Source organism: Pongo abelii, chromosome 15, assembly GCF_028885655.2.
Source record: "Pongo abelii isolate AG06213 chromosome 15, NHGRI_mPonAbe1-v2.0_pri, whole genome shotgun sequence".
Taxonomy (NCBI): domain Eukaryota; kingdom Metazoa; phylum Chordata; class Mammalia; order Primates; family Hominidae; genus Pongo; species Pongo abelii.
The window spans coordinates 31200340-31223754 of record NC_072000.2 but is presented as its reverse complement, the minus strand read 5'-3'; the positions used below and the strand labels follow the sequence as shown (position 1 = coordinate 31223754).

Here is a 23415-nt window from a genome sequence, read left to right as displayed (position 1 = left end):
TTTGACTTACTAATATTTTGTTTGGGATTTTATTTCTCTGTGTTTTTGGTAGAAGTCAACTTAGAATTTATCTGTTTCGCTGACTGTATCCTAGTCTGGTTTTGTTGTTAAGATAATGATGACCTGATTTTTTTTAAAGATGAGATTTATTTCCTATGTTATTGTTATTCTAAGAATTTTATTTGAATACTTTACTTCTTCTTTAACTATTTGGAAGAAATTGCTGATAAAGTCAACCTGGGCCAATAGATTACATTTTTGAAATATTTAAAAATATGAATTCAATTTCTTTTATAAATATAGAACTGCTTAACTATACTATTTGTGTCAACTTTGAAAACTGTACTTTCTAGGAATTTGCTTTTATCTTCCAAAATATATGGGCAGTAAATTGCTCAATGTCAAGTCCAGTTCCTGGTGATAAACCTATGAGTGATCTTTCAGACCTCACCATACATAATTTCAGAGGTTTTAAATGAAAGGCAAGTAAAGCTAGGAAAGCTGCCCTTCCCACACCACAACTGGTGCAGCTAGTGCACTGCAACCTCTAAAGGAAGCTACAGTCAAGATATCAGCACCCTGGCCAATCATGGTATTTCACATATTTACCTTACTGGTCTGGTGGTGCTCTGATACTTAGGGATCTTTATCTGAGGCCTTGGGCAGAGGTCTTTCTCAGGCTCTTCTGAGCAGGCCTCCTGATAGTAGGAGGAGAGGAAAACGTTAAAGACACTTTTTCTCACTGATACAGTCTCCAGTATTTTTTTACTCCTATTGCCCCCTGCACTCCAACATCCCTGCCATAGTCCATAATAGTGCTAGAGACTTTTCTTTGAAGATCTCCCTGCAGTGGGACAAACGCCAAATCTGCACTCATCCACCCTACCCTGGAATATGCATCATTTCATGTGGGAAGATGGAAATGGGGAAGTTGGAGCTTTAGCTGGATTTAGGGTGTTGCTTATACCACCACAATAAGTGATAAAGGGCTTAACCCATTCATTTTTGGCTTATTGCTTTGTAGTGGTGGTGTGTTTTTTTATATTTTTTGTTTATTTTTTAACCTGTACATTTATTTTTTATATTTTTATGTTTTTTAAATTTTACTTTAAGTTCTGAGATACATGGGCAGAACGTGCAGTTTTGTTACATAGGTATACATATTCCATGCTGGTTTGCTGCACCTATGAACCCATCATCTAGGTGGGAAGCCCCTCATGCATTAGGTATTTGTCCTAGTCCTCTCCCCCCATGCCTTGCTCCTCACCCCCGACAGGCCCAGTGTGTGATGTTCCCCTCCCTGTGTCCATGTGTTCTCGAGTTCAACTCCCACTTATGAGTGAGAACATGCAGTGTTTGGTTTTCTGTTCCTGTGTTAGTTTGCTGAGAATAATGGCTTCCCGTTTCATCCATGTCCCTGCAAAGGACATTAACTCATCCTTTTTTATGGCTGCATAGCATTCCATGGTATATATGTGCCATATTTTCTTTATCCAGTCTGTCATTGATGGGCACTTGGGTTGATTCCAAGTCTTTGCTATTGTGAATAGCACTGCAAGAAACATATGTGTGCATTTGTCTTTATAGTAGAATGAGTTATAATCCTTTGGGTATATATCCAGTAATAGGATTGCTGGGTCAAATGGTATTTCTGGTTCTAGATCCTTGAGGAATTGCCACACTGTCTTCCACAATGGTTGAACTAATTTACACTCCCACCAACAGTGTAAAAGCATTCCTATTTCTCCGCAGTCTCACCAGCATCTGTTGTTTCCCGACTTTTTAATAATTGCCGTTTAACTGGTGTGAGACAGTATCTCACTGTGGTTTGATTTGCATTTCTCTAATGACCAGTGATGATGAGCTTTTTTTCATACGTTTTTTGACCGCATAAATGTCTTCTTTTGAGAAGTGTCTGTTCATATCCTTTGCTGACTTTTTGATAGGGTTGTTTGTTTTTTCTTGAAAATTTGTTTGAGTTCCTTGTAGATTCTGGATATTAGATCTTTGTCAGATGGGTAAATTGCAAAAATTTTCTCCCATGGTGTAGGTTGCCTATTCACTGTGATGATAGTTTCTTTTGCTGTGCAGAAACTCTTTCATTTGATTAGATCCCATTTGTCAATTTTGGCTTTTGATACTGGCACCAAAACAGATATATAGACCAATGGAACAGAACAGAGACCTCAGAAATAACACCATACATCTATAACCATCTGATCTTTGACAAGCCTGAAAAAACAAACAATCAATAGGGAGAGAATTCCCTATTTAATAAATGGTACTGGAAAAACTGGCTAGCCATATGCAGAAAACAGAACTTCAACCCCTTCCTTACACCTTAATACAAAAGTTAACTCAAGATGGATTAAAGACTTAAATGTAAACCCCAAACCATAAAAATTCTAGAAGAAAACCTAGGCAATACCATTCAGGATATAGGCATGGGCAAAGACTTCATGACTAAAACATCAAAAGCAACTGCAAATAAGCTGTACATTTATTCTTTAAATTTTATTTGTATAAATTTATGGGGTACATGTGCCCTTTAGGCTTACTGCTGTAATGAGCTAGTTCAGCCACCTGAGTTAGAGCTTACGCTGACTCTCCCAGCTCAACTGAACTCATGACAAATATGTTAATGACATGTAATTACCATTATATAACATATAATCTATAATTGTCATTATATATCATATAATCTATTGTATTGTATAATAGATAAATAGATTAATAATAGTATTATTTGTTTAGCGTCTCTAGAAGCTACAATGATACTTGTTTTTTTTTGCATTAATGAAGTCTTCCTTTGAATCTTCTCTCACTTTCTCTTTCTAGATGAGTCTTTCTAGAGATTGCATTAATTTTTCAAATTCCAACTTTTGTATCTAATTTATCTTTTACACATTTGTTTTATTCACTATTTTGATAATGATTTGCTTGACAGTTTTATCAATTTCTGTTCTAATTCCGTTACTCTGTTCTGCCTGTTCTGCCTCTAGATGCAATCTTAACTCCTAAAGATGAATACATAATTGATTTTCAGCAATTTTTGTCTTGATACACATAGGAAAAGCTATAAATTTATCTTCTGAATGCCTTTATCTGCATTACATCTTTCTATTATGTTTTATTTTTATTATTATTCAGCTCAATTTTTCTAATTTGTATTTTTTTTCTTTTGATCCATGGGTTATGTCAAATGTTACTACTTACATCTCAGAAATTTGGAGGATTTTTTTCTTTTTCTGTTTCTTTTTGTACTTTAGTTTAAGTTCATTGCAGTCAAAGAATTGCCTTTATGATTTAAAATTTAAAAATCTTGTTGAAGCTTTTTTATGGCCCAGTATATGGTCAAGTCTGCTAAATGTTTGACGTGTAGACTAGAAAAAAATGTGGATTCTGCAGTGTCTTACATATACCAGCAGTTTAATTTTTAACTGTGTTCTGATTATTTTGTTTAGTTTTGTGTCATTTATAGCCTACTTGTTCCTACAAGTAGGAGGAGGTATCTCTTTACGGATTTTATTTGCACTTACATAATGTCTATGACGTTGAGCATGTATGTGTTTATTGTCCATTTGCATATCTTCCTTAGAAAATGTCTTTCATGTCCTTTGTTCATTTTTAGATTGACTTTTTGGTTGTTGTTGTTGAATTGTAAGACATTTTTAAATATATATTCTAAATACTAGACCCTTATCAGAAATACAATTCATAATTTTTTCCATTCTATTATTGATTAATTGACTAGTTACCTCAGGATATTAACATTTTATTCTATTTTTTAATCACAGTGCCTGGAAAACAGTAGTCACTCAATAAATGTTTGCTTAATTGATGTAATTAATTAGATGGTGAAACCTTAGTAATCTTTTCACATGCATTATGACGTGTGTTTTACTTTGCCCGTTACCAGATATTTAGCCTTTCAAAATATATTTTGAGTTATGAATTTTAAATATTTAAGTACTTCATTTAAATATTTTAAGAGAGACTTTGAGTCAGTAAAATCCATTGTTTGAGAATAATAACTTAAATTTCTGCAAATCATAGTATACTTAGGTAACATTTAACTTTTAAACGTCAACTACTAGGGAAAAATAATTTTTAAAATATAAAATTTTCCCGAATTTCTGATCACACAGCTATGAGCTAAAGAAAGCTATTGTATTTGTCTTTAAATATAGTTGCTTTATTATTTCTTAAGTATCCTGTCATATTTCAATAATCATCTGCTAAAAAGATATTAAACAAAATGAGAGAATCAAAACAAGAAAGAAAATGAGACCGTTTTCATAGATTGTACAGCTTAGCTATTTCGTTAATTGGCTGAACTGAAAAGTTGGAATAGGTTAGATAGGCATTATCTCATTAATTTCTATTGTTGTCTTTCATATATTTATAGAACAATAAATGCACTTATTTTTTTCTGTGTATTTCCTTTCAAACATGCAAGATAATATCTAAACCAATTAAATCAGTAATAATTGGACTCGTGTTTCTTAAAAAATGATGGATTGAAAATATGAACATTGATTTTTATAGCTATAAAAAGTATAAAATACATAGTATAATAATATTCTTTGAATTTTAGCTTTAGAGATAATTATTTCTTTAGCTTTATTTCTTGGTTTTTGTTGCTTTTGATAAGAGGAATGAAGTATGAGAGCTTAAGAGACTTGTCCAAATTGACCCAATTAGAAAATAATGAAAGACACGAATTAGAAAATATTTCCATGAATTTTATCTTTTAAAGTGTATCTGAGAAACCACTAAACCGGCAATTCTAAGCCCAATAAAATAAATATACCATGCAAGAAAATTATGTTATTCTCATGTGCTGAAATAAACTAATTATTCAGTGAAAATAAAATAGTCAAGAGTTTATAACAAAGAATGGAAAAAAGAATCAAGTTAGTATTCAAATGAATAGAATACCATAGAATATGGTATATTGAAGGAATATATAAAAGGAACAATCTTAAATCACTTAGGTATTAGAAATATCTAATGACAAGGTGGTTTTAATTTATGGCTAATATTTCATGAGATAACTTTTTCAAGGTTCTGACAACATATTTATAAAGACTCAGAAATAAATAAATGGTCAGACAATTTTTAAAAGACAGTTTACAAATCTACTTCTTGCCAATATCTTGAAGAGATTTTGATAATTTGACCAAGCCTAATTTATTATATTTACTTTATTTTTGTAAAAGCTATCAATATTCTTTTGAAGGGCAGAAATTCCAGTAAGCAACAATGAATGGTGAATAACTCCAACATACAAATGCCTTGCATTAATACAATTTATCTTTGATGTCAAATAATATACTGATACATGCTGTGTTAAAAACATGGAAAACCTTATTGGCAGTGTATCATGTGCATTCTAATTCTACATATACCCCTCTTATTTCAGTTGTCAGGCAAGTATCAATAAAATTATGAGAAGGTGATTTTCAAATTCCCAGTGCTAGTGAATAGCCATATCATGAAACTCTGATAGTATGTTTGATTCCTTCTCTCCTTCATCCCTTGCACACACATATAAATTCACACACACAAAGTTGGCAAGTACTAACAATTCTATATTCTAAATAGTTTCAGCATCTCTTCTGTCTGACCCTGCATCAATTTTTATGTAAATTATGCTCACCTCCCAATGATCACCTTTCTCCAGTACTGTCAATTTGAAAAGGATAATTTACATAAAACATTAATTTAATTATAACACTCCCTTACTTAACCTATTATTAAAAGGAGTTCTATTTATGATCTTTGAGCTGTTTTACCATATATCTTGTGATTTCACCTACTTGCTATATCTTCCTTCCTATATCTATTTATTATCTTTGAGTTGAGTTGAGTTCTATTTATTATCTTTGAGTCATCTTACCATATATCTTACGATTTGACCTACTTGCTATATCTTTCTTTACTATGAATTTTGTATTCCATACTCCTCATAGGTCATTAAATAATTTATTCAAAATTATTTAAGGATAACATTTATTATTTATTGACTTCTATAATTCATTAACTAAAATTATTTAATGACTTTTCATAGATCATTAGATCATTTATTCAAAATTATTTAAGGAACAACTACTTTGCACATGGCACCATGCAGGAACTGGAAAGAGACTATGAGACAAATATTTAAATGAGAATATTTGGATATTTATATACAGGCATATCTCATTTTATTATACTTTGCAAATAGCATTTTTTAAATTGAAAATTGTAGCAACCCTACATTAAGCAAGACCATTAGCATCATTTTACCAACAGCATGTGCTCACTTTCAGTCTCCTAGAAACATTTTGTTAATTCTTATAATATTTCAAACTTTTTTATTAGTATTATATCTGGCAGAGTGCTCTTGATTACTTATCTTTGTTATTAATATTATAATTGTTTTAGGGTACCATGAAACACGTCTATACGATATGGCAAACTTAATAAATGTTTTGTCTGCTCTGATTGCTCCACAATCGGCCTTTTTTCTGTCTCTCTCCATTTCCTCATGCATCCGTATTTCCAGAGACACAGCAATAGTGAAATTCAGGCAATTTAATTATTCTAAATGGCATCTAAGGGTTCAAGTGAAAGAAAGAGTTGCATGTCTCAGTTTAAATTAAAAGCTAGAAATGATTGAGCTTAGTGAGGAAGGCATGTTGAAAGATGAGATATGTCCAAAGCTAGGCCACTTGTTCCAAACATTTAACTAAGTTGTGAATGCAAGGAAATAGCTCATGAAGGAAATTAAATGTGATATTCCAGTTAACACATAAGTGATAAGAAAGTGAAACATCCTTATTGCTGTTATTGGGAAAGTTTTAGCGGTCTGGATAGAGGATCAAGCAGTCACAACATTCCCTTAAGCCAATGCCTATTCTAGAGAAAAGCCTTAAGTGTAACTTTATGAAGGCTGAGAGAGGTGAAGTAGCTGCAAAAGAAAAATTGGAGGTTAGCAGAGGTAAATTCATGAGGCTTAATCAAAGAAGTGATCTCCATAACATAAAGATGCAAGGTGACATAGCAAGTGCTGATGTAAAGCTGCAGCAAGTTATTCACAGTATCTTACTAATATCATGATGACAATGGCTACACTAAACAACAGATTTTCCATGTAGATAAAACATTCTTGTATTGGAAAAAACTGCCATCTAGAACTTTCATAGCTAGGGAGTGGAAGTCAATGCCTGGCTTCAAAGATTCAAAGGACAGGCTGACTCTCTGGTTAGGGAATAATGCAGCTTTATTGAATTTAATTTAAAGCCAATGCTCATTAGCCATTCTGAAGTTCCTAAGGCCCTTAAGAATTACAATAGGTCTTCTCTACCTATGCTCCATAAATGAAACAACAAGCCTGGATGACAGTACGTCTGTTTGCAAGATGGTTTACTGAATATTTTATGCCCTCTGTTGAGACCTACTGCTTAGGAAAAAAAAGATTTCTTTAAAAATATTACTGCTCATTGACATGACCATTAGTGCACCTGGTCATCCAAGAGCTCTGATGTAGATGTACAGATTAATGTTGTTTTCATGTGTGCTAACAGAATACTCATCTGCAGTTCATGGATCAGGGAGTAATTTTGAACTTCAAGTCTTACTTTATCCATGTAGCCATGGATAAAGGAGTAATTTCAAGTCTTGTTTTATTTAAGAAATACATCCTGCATTTCTCTGATGGCCAGTGATGGTGAACATTTTTTCATGTGTCTTTTGGCTGCATAAATGTCTTCTTTTGAGAAGTGTCTGTTCATGTCCTTCGCCCACTTTTTGATGGGGTTGTTTGTTTTTTTCTTGTAAATTTGTTGGAGTTCATTGTAGATTCTGGATATTAGCCCTTTGTCAGATGAGTAGGTTGCAAAAATTTTCTCCCATTTTGTAGGTTGCCTGTTCACTCTGATGGTAGTTTCTTTTGCTGTGCAGAAGCTCTTGAGTTTAATTAGATCCCATTTGTCAATTTTGGCTTTTGTTGCCATTGCTTTTGGTGTTTTAGACATGAAGTCCTTGCCCATGCCTATGTCCTGAATGGTAATGCCTAGGTTTTCTTCTAGGGTTTTTATGGTTTTAGGTCTAACATTTAAGTCTTTAATCCATCTTGAATTGATTTTTGTATACGGTGTAAGGAAGGGATCCAGTTTCAGCTTTCTACATATGGCTAGCCAGTTTTCCCAGCACCATTTATTAAATAGGGAATCCTTTCCCCATTTCTTGTTTTTGTCAGGTTTGTCAAAGATCAGATACTTGTAGATATGTGGCATGAGATACCATCTCACACCAGTTAGAATGGCAATCATTCAAAAGTCAGGAAACAACAGGTGCTGGAGAGGATGTGGAGAAATAGGAACACTTTTACACTGTTGATGGGACTGTAAACTAGTTCAACCCTTGTGGAAGTCAGTGTGGCGATTCCTCAGGGATCTAGAACTAGAAATTCCATTCGACCCAGCCATCCCATTACTGGGTATATACCCAAAGGACTATAAATCATGCTGCTATAAAGACACATGCACACGTATGTTTATTGCGGCATTATTCACAATAGCAAAGACTTGGAACCAACCCAAATGTCCAACAATGATAGACTGGATTAAGAAAATGTGGCACATATACACCATGGAATACTATGCAGCCATAAAAAATGATGAGTTCACGTCCTTTGTAGGGACATGGATGAAATTGGAAATCATCATTCTCAGTAAACTATCGCAAGAACAAAAAACCAAACACCGCATATTCTCACTCATAGGTGGGAATTGAACGATGAGAACACATGGACACAGGAAGGGGAACATCACACTTCGGGGACTGTTGTGGGGTGGGGGGAGGGGGGAGGGATAGCATTGGGAGATATACCTAATGCTAGATGACGAGTTGGTGGGTGCAGTGCACCAGCATGGCACATGTATACATATGTAACTTACCTGCACATTGCGCACATGTACCATAAAACCTAAAGTATAATAATAATAATAATAATAAAAGAAAAAAAAATAAATTGAAAAAAAAAAAAAGAAATACATCCTGCAAGGCTATAGTTGCCATAGACATTAATTTCTCTGATAGATCTGGGAAAAGAAAATTGAAATCCTTCTGAAAAGGATTAATCATTTTTAGATGTCATTGAGAACATTCATGATCAATTGGCAGAGGACAGGATATTAACATAAATGGGAGTTTAGAAGAAGTCGACTCCAACCTTCATGGATAACGCTGAGGGGTTCAAGACTTCAGTAGAGAAAGTAACTGCAAACGTGGTAGAAATAACAAGAGAACTATAATTAAATGGCATCTGAAGATATGACGAAATTGCTACAATCTTACGAAATTTAAATGGATAAGGAGTTATTTTGAATGAGCAAAAAAAGTGGTGTCTTGAAATGAAATCTATTCCTAGTGAAGATGTTATAAACATTGTTGAAATGACAGCAAAGGATTTAGAACATGCCATAAACTTAGTTAGTAAAGCTGTAGCAGGGTTTGAAAAGATTGACTCCAATTTTGAAAGTTCTATTGTGGATGAAAATGTGATCAAACAGCATCATAAGCTAGAGAAAAATCTCTCATAAAAAAGAGGCAATCAATGCAGCAAAATGCATTGTTGTTTAAATAAATTGCCACAGCCACCCAAAATTTAGCAATCATCACCCTAATCAGTCAGCAGTCATGAACAAGGCAAGATCCGCCACCAGCAAAAAAGATTATGACTCATTGAAGGCACTGGTGATTAGTAGCATTTGTTTAGCAATAAAGTAGTTTTAAATTATATACATTTTTAAGATAAAATGTCATTGCACACTTAATAGACTACATTATAAGGTAAATGTAACATTTATTGCACTGAGAAACCAAAAATACTGTGTGACTCACTTCATTGCAATATTTACTTCAATGGTCTGGGAGCAAACCCATAATATGCCTGCAATATGGCTGTATTAATACTCCATATGGACAAAAGGGAAAATATAGCAACCCTTAGTCCTATCTATTATAAAATATGCTCACTATGGTATCATAGTTTTAATTTCAGAAAATGATAACAGAAATACTAAAATGACATTAACCACAAAAATAAATGCCCACATTATATATATGTATATATGCATCTGTATATATTTCTGATTTCTAAAATTTTGTGACAATAATAGACATATTTTTATTACCCAGAAAAAAGATTGTGAAAATGTTTTATCACAAATATATTATTTTACCAAACTTTTAAATAATTAAATATTATATAAGGTATGTGGCCTCAACTTGGAGCAGAAAACACAGGAACAACATAAAAATGAATAAAAAAGTGGTGTTGACTTACATCAGAAATAATTTCAAGACAGTATGACAATTTTTATTGAAGAATTAAAATTTATGACTCTGCAACAGAAACCAGAATGAACAAAGCAAAATAAATTTAATAATGGTCCTATTGGAAAAGGACCAATGGTAAATTAAATACAAGTTTCTTTGTTCCTAGGTAAACAAATGGAAAGGTGAAATGGATTTTAGCACTTTATTTTTTTTTTAGGTCTCCCTAAAAGGTCTCCCTCTGTCACCCAGGCTGGAGTGTTGTGGTCTGATCATAGCTTTTAGAGCCTCAAACTTCTGGGCTCAAGTGATCCTCCTGCATCAGCCTCCCAAGTAACTAGGAATACTACTTGCCTGCATGTAGTATTGACACTAGGTGCATGACACTATGTAAGGCTAATTTTTTAAAAATTATTTTATTGTAGAGACAAGGTCTTGCTATGTTGCCCAGGCTGGTATTGGACTCCTGGCCACAAGCTATTCTCCCACCTTGGCCTCTGAAATATACTAGAATAATAAGGAATGAGAGAAAAACATGAAGAAAATAGTACAAAATTATTTGCGAAAAATCATATTTTTGCATATGCTGCTTAAGAGTAATTCATTTTTTAAAAAAGAGATGATAAGTGGAAAACATACCAGAAACATTAAAATGTGCACAGTAAAAGGAAGAATACAGTAAGAAAGCATTAGCAAACTAACACAAGAACAGAAAACCAAACACCACATGTTCTCACTCATAAATGGGAGTTGAACAATGAGAACACATGGACACAGGGAGGGGAATATCACATACCGAGGCCTGTCAGGGGTGGGGGGCTATGGGAGGGATAGCATTAGGAGAAATACCTAATGTAGGTGATGGGTTGATGGGTGCAGCAAACCACCATGGCGCGTGTATACCTGTGTAACAAAACTGCACATTCTGCACATGTACCCCAGAACTTAAAGTATAATAAATACATAAATAAGATAATTAAAGCCAAACAGCCTCATAACAATAAATGTAAATGGTTTAAATTATTTCAAAAGTAAGTGACACTCAAAATTTTTGTGTGTGGTATGTTAAATAACTGTATGCTATTAAGATGAGGAAAATCTAAACTAAGCACATAAAATGCCTTATTGTCATCTACATCTAGATTTTCCAGATCAATATTCTTTGGTCCTTTGTAAGATAGTTTCCCTTTTTCATGTTAAAAACAAAGCTATTGGTAGAATAAGCAGTATACTATCTTTTTAGAAAATAAGCCTAAATTTCATATAATCACCAAATTCAGCAATAATTTTGTGTTAATACAATGAGGCCATTATTATTTTTCCTATTAATTATTTATGGTACAACTCTTAAACATTTTTGAAAATTGTTGAAAAATAAAATCAGCACAGCCAACCAAAATACAGTATGAAATATTTTTTAGGTTGTTCTCTAAGGCAATTTTGAGTAAATTAAACTAAATTGAAATAGTAAGGAGAAAAATCACATAATGAAAATTCAAATTTCCCATATTTATTTTTGCTGGGTGCAAACATATAACTATAGTATTGAAATTAATAAAAGAAAATATAGCAATAACATCAACTTGGTATAATACAATAATAAAATTATAATATCTTATATAAAAAGTTGGCACCTCATGGCGATATCTGCAGAGACATTAGGAAGCATACCTTAAAATTATATTTTCTTGGGTATCAAATGCTTGAGGTCCCAGAATATGCCAATTTTCTGCCAATATCTGCAACCCAAAGATCTATTACTTGCTTGGCAGAGCATCTCATCTTTCTACAGATCTCACTGTCACCCAGGCTGGAGTGCAGTGGCAAGAATTTGGCTCACTGGAGCCTCAACCCATAGGGGCACAAGTGATCTTCTCATCTCCACTCAGCCTTCTGAGTAGCTGGGACCACAGGCACATGCCACCACATCCAACTAATTTTTTTGGTGTCTTTTGAAGGATGAGTTTTATTTTGTCTAGGCTGACAGAATTGCCTTTTTAAAAATGATAAATATTTTCATATAGGTGGATTGGAACAAAATTCCCCCCTAGTTATCTAAAAGATTTACTCATATCAACTAGATTATAAGAACAAATTAAACGAATATACCTCTCTTAAGAAAGGTAAGTATACGGACATCACAGGCAATTGTACTTTTTATATTGCATAGTGCATATATAAAATTAAAATAATGTTTATATAAAATAAAATATAGTAGAGGAAAATGAATTGGCTTAAGGAAATAGGAAACAGAAAAATGTGTCCTTGTTCAAATATTTATTACCTTGATATTTGTCAAAGTATATCACATATTTTAATTATTTCAGATGAGAAATTAGATTAATCTGAATAGAATATGATGTAGCTTGAGCGAGTAAAAAAGTCACCCACCATTCATCCTGAGTGAAAAAGACAGTTATATAGGCCAATCAAGAGAGTTTATTTTATACACAAGCCCCCACATGCACACATACCTCATTTACTTATCACAAAATGTCTGTAAAATACATATTATACTTGAGTGTTTTAAGAAAATATTTCTCAGAGCTGTTAAGTAACCTGCTGCATTTTAAACAAGTAACTGGTGACAGACTGGGATCCAAAACTAATTCTGTCTGATTCAGATATCTGTCTTTTGTTTATTTTGTTTTTGCTTATTTTTGTTTTGTTTTGTTTTCAAAATACTTGATGAAGGTATGTACAGTTCCATTACCAGATGGGTTTCAGTGGGAAGCAGACATGGGGAGAGAATGTCAGTTTTGGAGTGACCTTAACAGCTGCTAGTAGATGCATAACAGTAAGTTATAAAGGAATATAAAGGAGAATGCTTACAATCATATCCATGAGCAAGTAAGGCCTTCATTCCCAAACTCAGGCCATATTTAAAATAGTTGGTGGGGGGATGTGAGACCATATGATATTTGAGAGACCATATGACATTTGAGAGACCATATGACATTTATCTTTGTTTCCTAAAACAAAATGCAGAAATCATCTCATGAATAATTCAATTTAAAAACAGGTAAAATGAGGGCTTACATGGGTAGCCTGGGAGACACCTAATAATTCCCATAAAAATTAACCATTTCTTTTAAAAACAGGAAAATGGTTAAGGCTTATTATTTTGATGTCTCTAACTTGGAAAGAAAGCAGAGGGGGAAAGAGGCACCATCATAAACACTCTCAGAATTTATGTCTTGGCATAATGTAGAGAAAAAAGAAAATCCATAAAACTTTGAGTAAATACATTGTTTCAGCACACAAGATAAGACACCATATACTCCTTTACAGCCAAATATTGATTCCCCACTCAATCTTAGAGTGAGGAATAGAGGGAGAAAGTGCCAGGAAAAGACTGGTGAAATGGGTGATGAAAGTACATGAGATGGCTCGTTGATACAAGCAAAGCCTTGGTGGCTCTGCGCTGAATTAAGGAAGAGATTTGAAAGCAAGGCTACTTCCCTGGCAGCAATAAAACTGCCTCCTGGAAAGAGAGCAAGCTATGGGATTAGATACTTAATAAAATTTTAGGCAAGAGAAAGAGTCCAGGTCTTCTACCTAAATTGCACACCAGTTGAGCTCATCTGCTTATTCTCTACACACTCAGGCTAGGGAAAAAGTGGGCACATTTCAAAATTCAATCCTTAAATTATAGCTTGATGTGAAAAAGTAGAGACAAATTTGCCCATGCTACATCAAAGTATAAGAACTGTCCATCTTAAGCTGGGAAACCTGGAAATCATGGCAAGTATAAAATCACTTTTTAGTAATAAGACAAGGAAATAAAATAACATAAAAGCACATGCAAACAAAGTATTAGGAATCCATCCTATGAAATACAATTTTTAAAAATGACACAATGTCCCAGGAATAATTATACAGAAAGATGCAATGAAAACAAAAATTCAAAGAATCCATCAAGGACATACACACAAAATTAAAATGAAATGAGAAATCCAGAGCCAAAGAAATACACATGTGGCTAAAATAACACTGTTTACAAAATAACAGAATTAGAAATAGCAAAGCAAAGTATCTGTAATATAAATAATTTTAAACCATTTTATAGAGTCAATGTTTGGCAAGGTTGTCAGCAAATAAACACTTTTTACTTTTGTTTGTGGCAACCCTACATTAAGCAAGTCTGTTAGCATCATTTTACCAACAGCATGTGCTCACTTTGAGTCTCCTAGTCACATTTTGTTAATTGTCATTATATTTCAAACTTTTCAAATTAGTGTTATATCTGACATAGTGGTCTGTGATTACTTATCTTTATTATTAACATTGTAATTGTTTTAGGGTACCATGAAACACATCTATACAATATGGCATTGTAAATTGGTGTCACTTTTGCACAGGAATGTGGTAATACGGAGCAAAATTTAAAGTGTTCATATGATTTGACTCCACCATAATCTCAAAATTTCATCTAAAATATACTGGCAAAAGCATGTCAAGTTATGAATAAGAAAGCTTATCATAACACTACTTGTTTAGCATCAAATTTCCAATTTACAACAAATGGGAAACAACCAGGATGTCTCTAGCTAGTAGCCTAGAAAAATATGTAACAGATTAAAAATTTAGATAAAACTGTATCTTTTGTGTGTATTGGGGATATATGAATAATACTCACACTTCTGAAGAAATGGATACAGATGTCATAAATATGAACAGCTTTCTTATTGACAAAGATGACTCTAACAATGTGGCATAATCACTAGCCAGTTTAACTACTTTATTCCCAGAATTAAACATATCCATGTATCATTAAGGATCTCCACAGGGTAATAGGGGACCCTGCTCTAGCAAACTCATTAAATTGAGAAACAGAATTAAAATAAACTGAGAACAGAGTGCTCCCAAAAGAGGTGACTTGAGACACATGTTCAGACCTTTATTTCCTCTCTCTCACCAATCTGATAATTCTCTGCTTCCTGAGGGAGAAGGACAGAGATAATAAAAAAAGTTATCCTCTTGTTAACTGTACTGTCTGAAGGAATGAGTGGAAGTTTTTATTCCTTGAGCCATGGCCAGAAACAACTAGAGGAATAAAATATTTCCTCTAATGATATGAATAAAGCAAAGTGTGGAGCAATGTTACCCTACAAGCATCTTTATGCAAATTAAATGCATTTTTTGTTGTTATTTGACATCTCACTTCATAAATGAGATTCAACCTGCATGTAGGAAATGAAAAAGATGATCTTGACTTCACTAATATTTCATCCATAAGATAATTTTTGATTTATGGGCTGAACTTGCCCATAAAAACATTGTGAAAAAGAAAGTTTATCTTCAACTTTCTTCACCTTCCTGTCTCCTTTTCTATGTTTCCTTTTCGCTTCCAGATCCCACTGTTTTTTTCTGACAATATTCTTCAGGCTATAGATGTCCATACATTTCCTGGATCTTCATCTCTTACCACAGAAGGTGGAGTTGGTATCTTAAGTCATTACATATCCTAAAAAAACAGGTAGATCCATATTAAAGAGAGTTTCATAGAAAGGTATGGATTTGAATTCTGTTTATTTCCTTAGTGTTCTAGATGTAATTTATCGAGCAAGTTACTTTAGATCCATTAGCTCCCTTGTTTTTTCCCATACTTAAAATACAAATATCTAAAATTACTACAGTTTTTCTTATTAAGAAATTCCTAGATGAGTGGATATTTAATTACACTGTGATTATTAAGAAAAAGCAGAAAATACCATGACATTTTTCCAATGGTGGCTTTCAGGATTTAGAAATAGTCCATTAAAAGGCTTATTCTTAAGTGAATTTTTCTTCCTAGAATCCATGGGCTATGTATATTGAGTTTGGAAAATATTTGGATATTTTCTCATATGCCATATATATATCACAGTTGTATGACAATAGACCTGACCACATAATAACCAGGAGACCACAAGGTGAATTGGAGACATGCTCAGTTACCATGTGCAGTTCTAAATGTCTTTAAATAGCTATATGATCACTTCGTTTATTTGCCTAAAAAACAACCATTAACACAGGGAAGAATTTTGTGAAAAATCCCTTGTCAGTGTGAATTAATTACTCATGACCATTTAAGAGAAATACCTATATGATAGCTACCAAAACTGTTAGGCTAAATCAATTAGTTGGAGTTAAGGATGCTACATAGAAAGATTAATTCAGTTACAAACTAATTGGCCTAATACCAGTTAATACGGAATTTCCTTTATATAGACACAGCCTAGAGCTCCAAATGAAAATGCACTATACTGTGCCAGAAAAAAAAAATATAATGAATGCATAAAATATTAGCAAAAATTGTTTTAAAATATGTAGTTACAGTTTATGACAGATTATCAGTGAGAGAATTGTAAATTTGGAAATAAAATCTCATTCTTCTCCACTTGAGCTCTTCTTTTTCTTCTATTTTTTTAGTAAAATATTTCAGACATCTGGAACTTTACCATTTAGGAAATTTGTGGTTAATTTACATGGTAGAGCATATTGACATGTAACTCTCAAAATTATTTGTTGTGAACTATGTCTGAGACCATGCAGTACTGTTCTTATATCTATCTACTTTATAATCCTTTCACTCTCTTTCCCCTAAAATGTGCTGATAAAGCTAGCATTATGTAAATGTTACTAGTTACTATAATCAAAGAAATGCTCCCATGCAGGCATCTTCCCTTTCCATTCTATGAACACACACACACACACAGAGACACACACACGCACACACACACACACACACACACAGGCACACGCACATGCACATATTATTCATTTTTAGAAATAAGCCTAATCATATATATAATATATATTTTATATACATATATATATATTCAAGAGACATAGCTTAAAGTTATACAGAATGACAGTTTACTAAGTTTTCATAGAGCCTGCTATCTGAGGGGAAGAATATCTATTGGATTCTTTCTATAGCCAACCAAAAAAATAAAAAATAAAAAACAAAAAACAGAAAGCCCCTCCCTCCAATGTTTGTCATTTAAGTCCCAACTGTGCTGTAGCCTTTAACTGTGTAAGACAGCAAGACAGCACATTTTGTAGATTAAACCAATAAACTCACAAACATAAAAGAAACAAATCTCATAATTGCGGATTTCAATTAAAGGAAGGGGGATCAAAGCAAACATTCTGCTGGAAATTACACAGCTGCTATCTATACAAAATGAGAAAAACGTCTAGAGCCAGCCATAATTTTACAGAGGGAAAAAAAATCCATGCAGCAAACCCTGCAGTAGGACAGATTGTCTGTGCTCCTCACGTCCCAATCAGTAATACAGAAATATTGAGTAATAAATTCCCTGCCTCTCTCGATCTGAAAAGCTCCCACCATCTGTGAAAGACAATTTGTAACAGCCTCAATATTAAGATTCAGTAAACAGACAATCACTCCCCTTGTGCCAAGCCGTGGCTACATTTGGATAAAAGCATAAAGCAAAACAATTAGTAACACCAAGACCCCTCTATTACAAATTATCGAGCCACCAAAACAACTAGTTTCAATTGCAGTTTCCCTTCAACTGGAGAGGAATGCAGGAGATCCTGCATATTTGGCTACCTCTGTGGCCCATGCGTAGGCCTCATCCTAATGCGTTGAATTATTATTGATGGCTGAGGCAGTTCTGCTCTGTTGGTGAACCAATAATGTCAAGGCACTACCTGCAAGATTAATTATAGGAGAGAATAGGCTGAGGTTTCTCGGGACTGAGACATTAATATAGACTGAGCATTAGTTTCAGGGAATTCAACAGACAGCTGAACTAACGCCTCAAACGACGTGATTCGCACTAAATCCCGGTAGCTGTATCTTAGCAGCATGTGGAAGCTTAGAACAATTGTTTTTAACTATGAGGTGCAGTGCATTATGTATGATTTAAAAAACCCTAAAATACAAAATCAACAATTCTACCTGAGTTACAAATTCAACCTGAGCTTTGCGGAGAGCATAGATGATACTATTTCACCACAAAGAAGAGATGACGCCACTTTCCTCATGCGTTTGTCCTTGGAATATGTAAAATATGTTCGTATTTACTGTATTTTCTAGAGTTTTGAGTAGGGTGACAAATCTTCCTGGTTTTCCTGGAAAAATCTCAATTCACACTTGGTATCCTGGAGTGATTATTAAAAGCATACACATTTTATTCTTAAACTGTTGTGGTTTGGATGATAAGTTATACAGTCACTTTAGTTCTAAGGCATATGGAGCCTGAAGCATTTTCTCACTGTGGCTATAACCACCTTTTATGTAAATATTTTATTTGCTTATGATATGCAGATATTTGTACACTTTCTTGGAAATAAAAATTTTAAAGAAGCTGAAGTGTGAAGTTAAATAGAAGGATATGTTACAGTATTACTCTTAATGAAATTTAACTTGGGGCTTCTACTTCACTTTGCCGAATTCAAAGTTGTATGATATACAATTATATTATATATGCGTGTGTATATACATAAATGTATATACAAATATTTATATATATGTATATACCCATATGATATCAGGTAACATTCATTTAATTCTTAATTCTTAATCTGTACTAGACACTCATCAAAGGATTTTACATATACTAATTCCTCTTTTACAGATAGATAAATGGATGTGTGTGTGTAAATATTTATGCATATATAGAGAGATGTATGGAATCTGTATATATCTATATATATGTGTATATATAGATTCCATAAATCTATATATGTATGTGTATATATGTGTACATACATATAAAATATGTATGGAATCTCTCTATATATATACTCTCTATATATTATATACTCCATATATATTCTCTCTATATATATTTTATTAATATTTTCAACTCAGAAAAGTGAGGCACAGATGGATGAATTATCATGTTCATGGTTACAGAGTGAGCAAATAGTAATGTTCAGATTCAAATTAAAAAACTCTGTCCTTAGTGTCCAGTCGGTAACCAGTTAAAAAGCTGTCTTATAATTCGTATATGTATGCATTTAATAGATGCATTGCTGAGGTTTCTGTATCAGTCTCACTATTTAAATCATCTGCAGTATACCAGAGAAAACAAACCATGATAGCAAAACTAGTAAGCCTGGAGAATTACAACCATGCTCTGCTGAATTTGTTATTGTAACTAGGAGGCTATTTTGTATTCTAATATAGAATAGTTATCTCAAAATAATTTATTTTACTTTGCAAGTTAATGCTATTCTCAACTATCTCTCTATTCTCCTCCCAGCAGCAATCAAAAGGAACTTGAAAAAAATTCCAGGATAGATTTGATCTATTGTCTTAAAATGTCATGACTGTGGAGCGTATGATAGTTAGAAATAAGTTATCAGGCATCTCCACATGAGTAAAGACAAATGTCTTTGTCGGTTTTAAATAGACAGGGAGGAACACTTTGCTTGTGAAGGAACCTAAATTCCAAGTAACTGGAAGGACTGCATTTATATATATGTATACATCACCTATCACCTGCACTCCTGTTTAGAGTGTTTCAATAGAAAATTTATAATTAAAAGTTCTTTTAACCTGAATACACCATGTACAGTTATGCATGTTAAGAGTCTGTCTAGTTTTATTGATGTTATTATTTCACATGAGGAAAACACAAGAATAGAGACAACACATTTTGCTAATGTGCAAAGGGGAGCAAGGGTCAACCTGTCCATGAGATTCTTTCCACAGGGCCTTAGATCACATTTAAAAGACTAAGTAAAGCAAAGTTTAGAAAGATTCTCTTTTTTGCTTGTATCTTTTCCTGGCTTTGGTATCAGGATGATGCTGGCCTCATAAAATGAGTTAGGGAGGATTCCCTCTTTTTCTATTGATTGGAATAGTTTCAGAAGGAATGGTACCAGTTCCTCCCTGTACCTCTGGTAGAATTCGGCTGTAAGTCCATCTGGTCCTGAACCCTTTTTGGTTGGTAAGCTATTGATTATTGCCACAATTTCAGATCCTGTTATTGGTCTATTCAGAGATTCAACCTCTTCAAGGTTTAGTCTTGGGAGAGTGTATGTGTCGAGGAATTTATCCATTTCTTCTAGATTTTCTAGTTTATTTGCGTAGAGGTGTTTGTAGTATTCTCTGATGGTAGTTTGTATTTCTGTGGGATCGGTGGTGATATCCCCTTCATCACTTTTTATTTCGTCTATTTGATTCTTCTCTCTTTTTTTCTTTATTAGTCTTGCTAGCGGTCTATCAATTTTGTTGATCCTTTCAAAAAACCAGCTCCTGGATTCATTAATTTTTTGAAGGGTTTTTTGTCTCTATTTCCTTCAGTTCTACTCTGATTTTAGTTATATCTTGCCTTCTGCTAGCTTTTGAATGTGTTTGCTCTTGCTTTTCTCGTTCTTTTAATTGTGATGTTAGGGTGTCAATTTTGGATCTTTCCTGCTTTCTCTTGTGGGCATTTAGTGCTATAAATTTCCCTCTACACACTGCTTTGAATGTGTCCCAGAGATTCTGGTATGTTGTGTCTTGGTTCTCGTTGGTTTCGAAGAACATCTTTATTTCTGCCTTCATTTCGTGAAGTACCCAGTAGTCATTCAGGAGCAGGTTGTTCAGTTTCCATGTAGTTGAGCGGTTTTGAGTGAGTTTCTTAATCCTGAGTTCTAGTTTCATTGCACTGTGGTCTGAGAGACAGTTTGTTATAATTTCTGTTCTTTTACATTTGCTGAGGAGAGCTTTACTTCCAAGTATGTGGTCAATTTTGGAATAGGTGTGGTGTGGTGCTGAAAAAAATGTATATTCTGTTGATTTGGGGTGGAGAGTTCTGTAGATGTCTATTAGGTCTGCTTGGTGCAGAGCTGAGTTCAATTCCTGGGTATCCTTGTTAACTTTCTGTCTCGTTGGTCTGTCTAATGTTGACAGTGGGGTATTAAAGTCTCCCATTATTATTGTGTGGGAGTCTAAGTCTCTTTGTAGGTCACTCAGGACTTGCTTTATGAATCTGGGTGCTCCTGTATTGGGTGCATATATATTTAGGATAGTTAGCTCTTCTTGTTGAATTGATCCCTTTACCATTATGTAATGGCCTTCTTTGTCTCTTTTGATCTTTGTTGGTTTAAAGTCTGTTTTATCAGAGACTAGGATTGCAACCCCTGCCTTTTTTTGTTTTCCATTTGCTTGGTAGATCTTCCTCCATCCTTTAATTTTGAGCCTATGTGTGTCTCTGCACGTGAGATGGATTTCCTGAATACAGCACACTGATAGGTCTTGAGTCTTTATCCAATTTGCAAGTCTGTGTCTTTTAATTGGAGCATTTAGTCCATTTACATTTAAAGTTAATATTGTTATGTGTGAATTTGATCCTGTCATTATGATGTTAGCTGGTTATTTTGCTCGTTAGTTGATGCATTTTCTTCCTAGTCTAGATAGCCTTTACATTTTGGCATGATTTTGCAGCAGCTGGTACTGGTTGTGCCTTTCCATGTTTAGTGCTTCCTTCAGGAGCTCTTTTAGGGCAGGCCTGGTGGTGACAAAATCTCTCAGCGTTTGCTTGTCTGTAAAGTGTTTTATTTCTCCTTCACTTCTGAAGCTTAGTTTGGCTGGATATGAAATTCTGGGTTGAAAATTCTTTTCTTTAAGAATGTGGAATATTGGCCCCCTATCCTTGAAGAACATTGATGCAAAAATCCTCAATAAAATACTGGCAAACCGAATCCAGCAGCACATCAAAATGCTTATCCACCATGATCAAGTGGGCTTCATCCCTGGGATGCAAGGCTGGTTCAATATATGCAAATCAATAAATGTAATCCAGCATATAAACAGAACCAAAGACAAAAACCACATGATTATCTCAATAGATGCAGATACGGCCTTTGACAAAATTCAACAACCCTTCATGCTAAAAACTCTCAATAAATTAGGTATTGATGGGACGTATCTCAAAATAATAAGAGCCATCTATGACAAACCCACAGCCAATATCATAATGAATGGGAAAAAACTGGAAGCATTCCCTTTGAAAACTGGCACAAGACAGGGTTGCCATCTCTCACCACTCCTATTCAACATAGTGTTGGAAGTTCTGGCCAGGGCAATGAGGCAGGAGAAGGAAATAAAGGGTATTCAATTAGGAAAAGAGGAAGTCAAATTGTCCCTGTTTGCAGACGACATGATTGTATATCTAGAAAACCCCATTGTCTCAGCCCAAAATCTCCTTAAGCTGATAAGCAACTTCAGCAAAGTCTCAGGATACAAAATCAATGTACAAAAATCACAAGCATTCTTATACATCAATAACAGACAAACAGAGAGCCAAATCATGAGTGAACTCCCATTCACAATTGCTTCAAAGAGAATAAAATACCTAGGAATCCAACTTACAAGGGATGTGAAGGACCTCTTCAAGGAGAACTACAAACCACTGCTCAATGAAATAAAAGAGGATACAAACAAATGGAAGAACCTTCCTTGCTCATGGGTAGGAAGAATCAATATTGTGAAAATGGCCATACTGCCCAAGGTAATTTATAGATTCAATGCCATCCCCATCAAGCTACCAATGACTTTCTTCACAGAATTGGAAAAAGCTACTTTAAAGTTCATATGGAACCAAAAAAGAGCCCGCATCGCCAAGTCAATCCTAAGCCAAAAGAACAAAGCTGGAGGCATCACACTACCTGACTTCAAACTATACTACAAGGCTACAGTAACCAAAACAGCATGATACGGGTACCAAAACAGAGATATAGATCAATGGAACAGAACAGAGCCTTCAGAAATAACGCCGCATATCTACAACTATCTGATCTTTGACAAACCTGACCAAAAGAAGCAATGGGGAAAGGATTCCCTATTTAATAAATGGTGCTGGGAAAACTGGCTAGCCATATGTAGAAAGCTGAAACTGGATCCCTTCCTTACACCTTATACAAAAATTAATTCAAGATGGATTAACGACTTAAACGTTAGACCTAAAACCATAAAAACCCTAGAAGAAAACCTAGGCAATACCATTCAGGACATAGGCATGGGCAAGGACTTCATGTCTAAAACACCAAAAGCATGTCTAAAACACAAAAACCAAAATTGACCAATGGGATCTAATTAAACTCAAGAGCTTCTGCACAGCAAAAGAAACTACCATCAGA

The 23415-nt window shown here is 34.1% G+C and overlaps 1 long non-coding RNA gene across 1 annotated transcript in view; it reads right to left on the bottom strand.

Moving 5' to 3' along the window:
• Positions 1-12594: 12594 nt before the first annotated feature.
• LOC100937185 (uncharacterized) overlaps positions 12595-23415 on the bottom strand; it is a 32191-nt gene continuing 21370 nt past the window's right edge. Inside the window, exons 4-5 of the long non-coding RNA XR_151274.4 lie at positions 17891-17991; positions 12595-15793 (exon numbers count right to left, since the gene is read on the bottom strand). This is a non-coding gene — a long non-coding RNA (uncharacterized LOC100937185). The remainder of the gene's footprint in view (positions 15794-17890; positions 17992-23415) is intronic.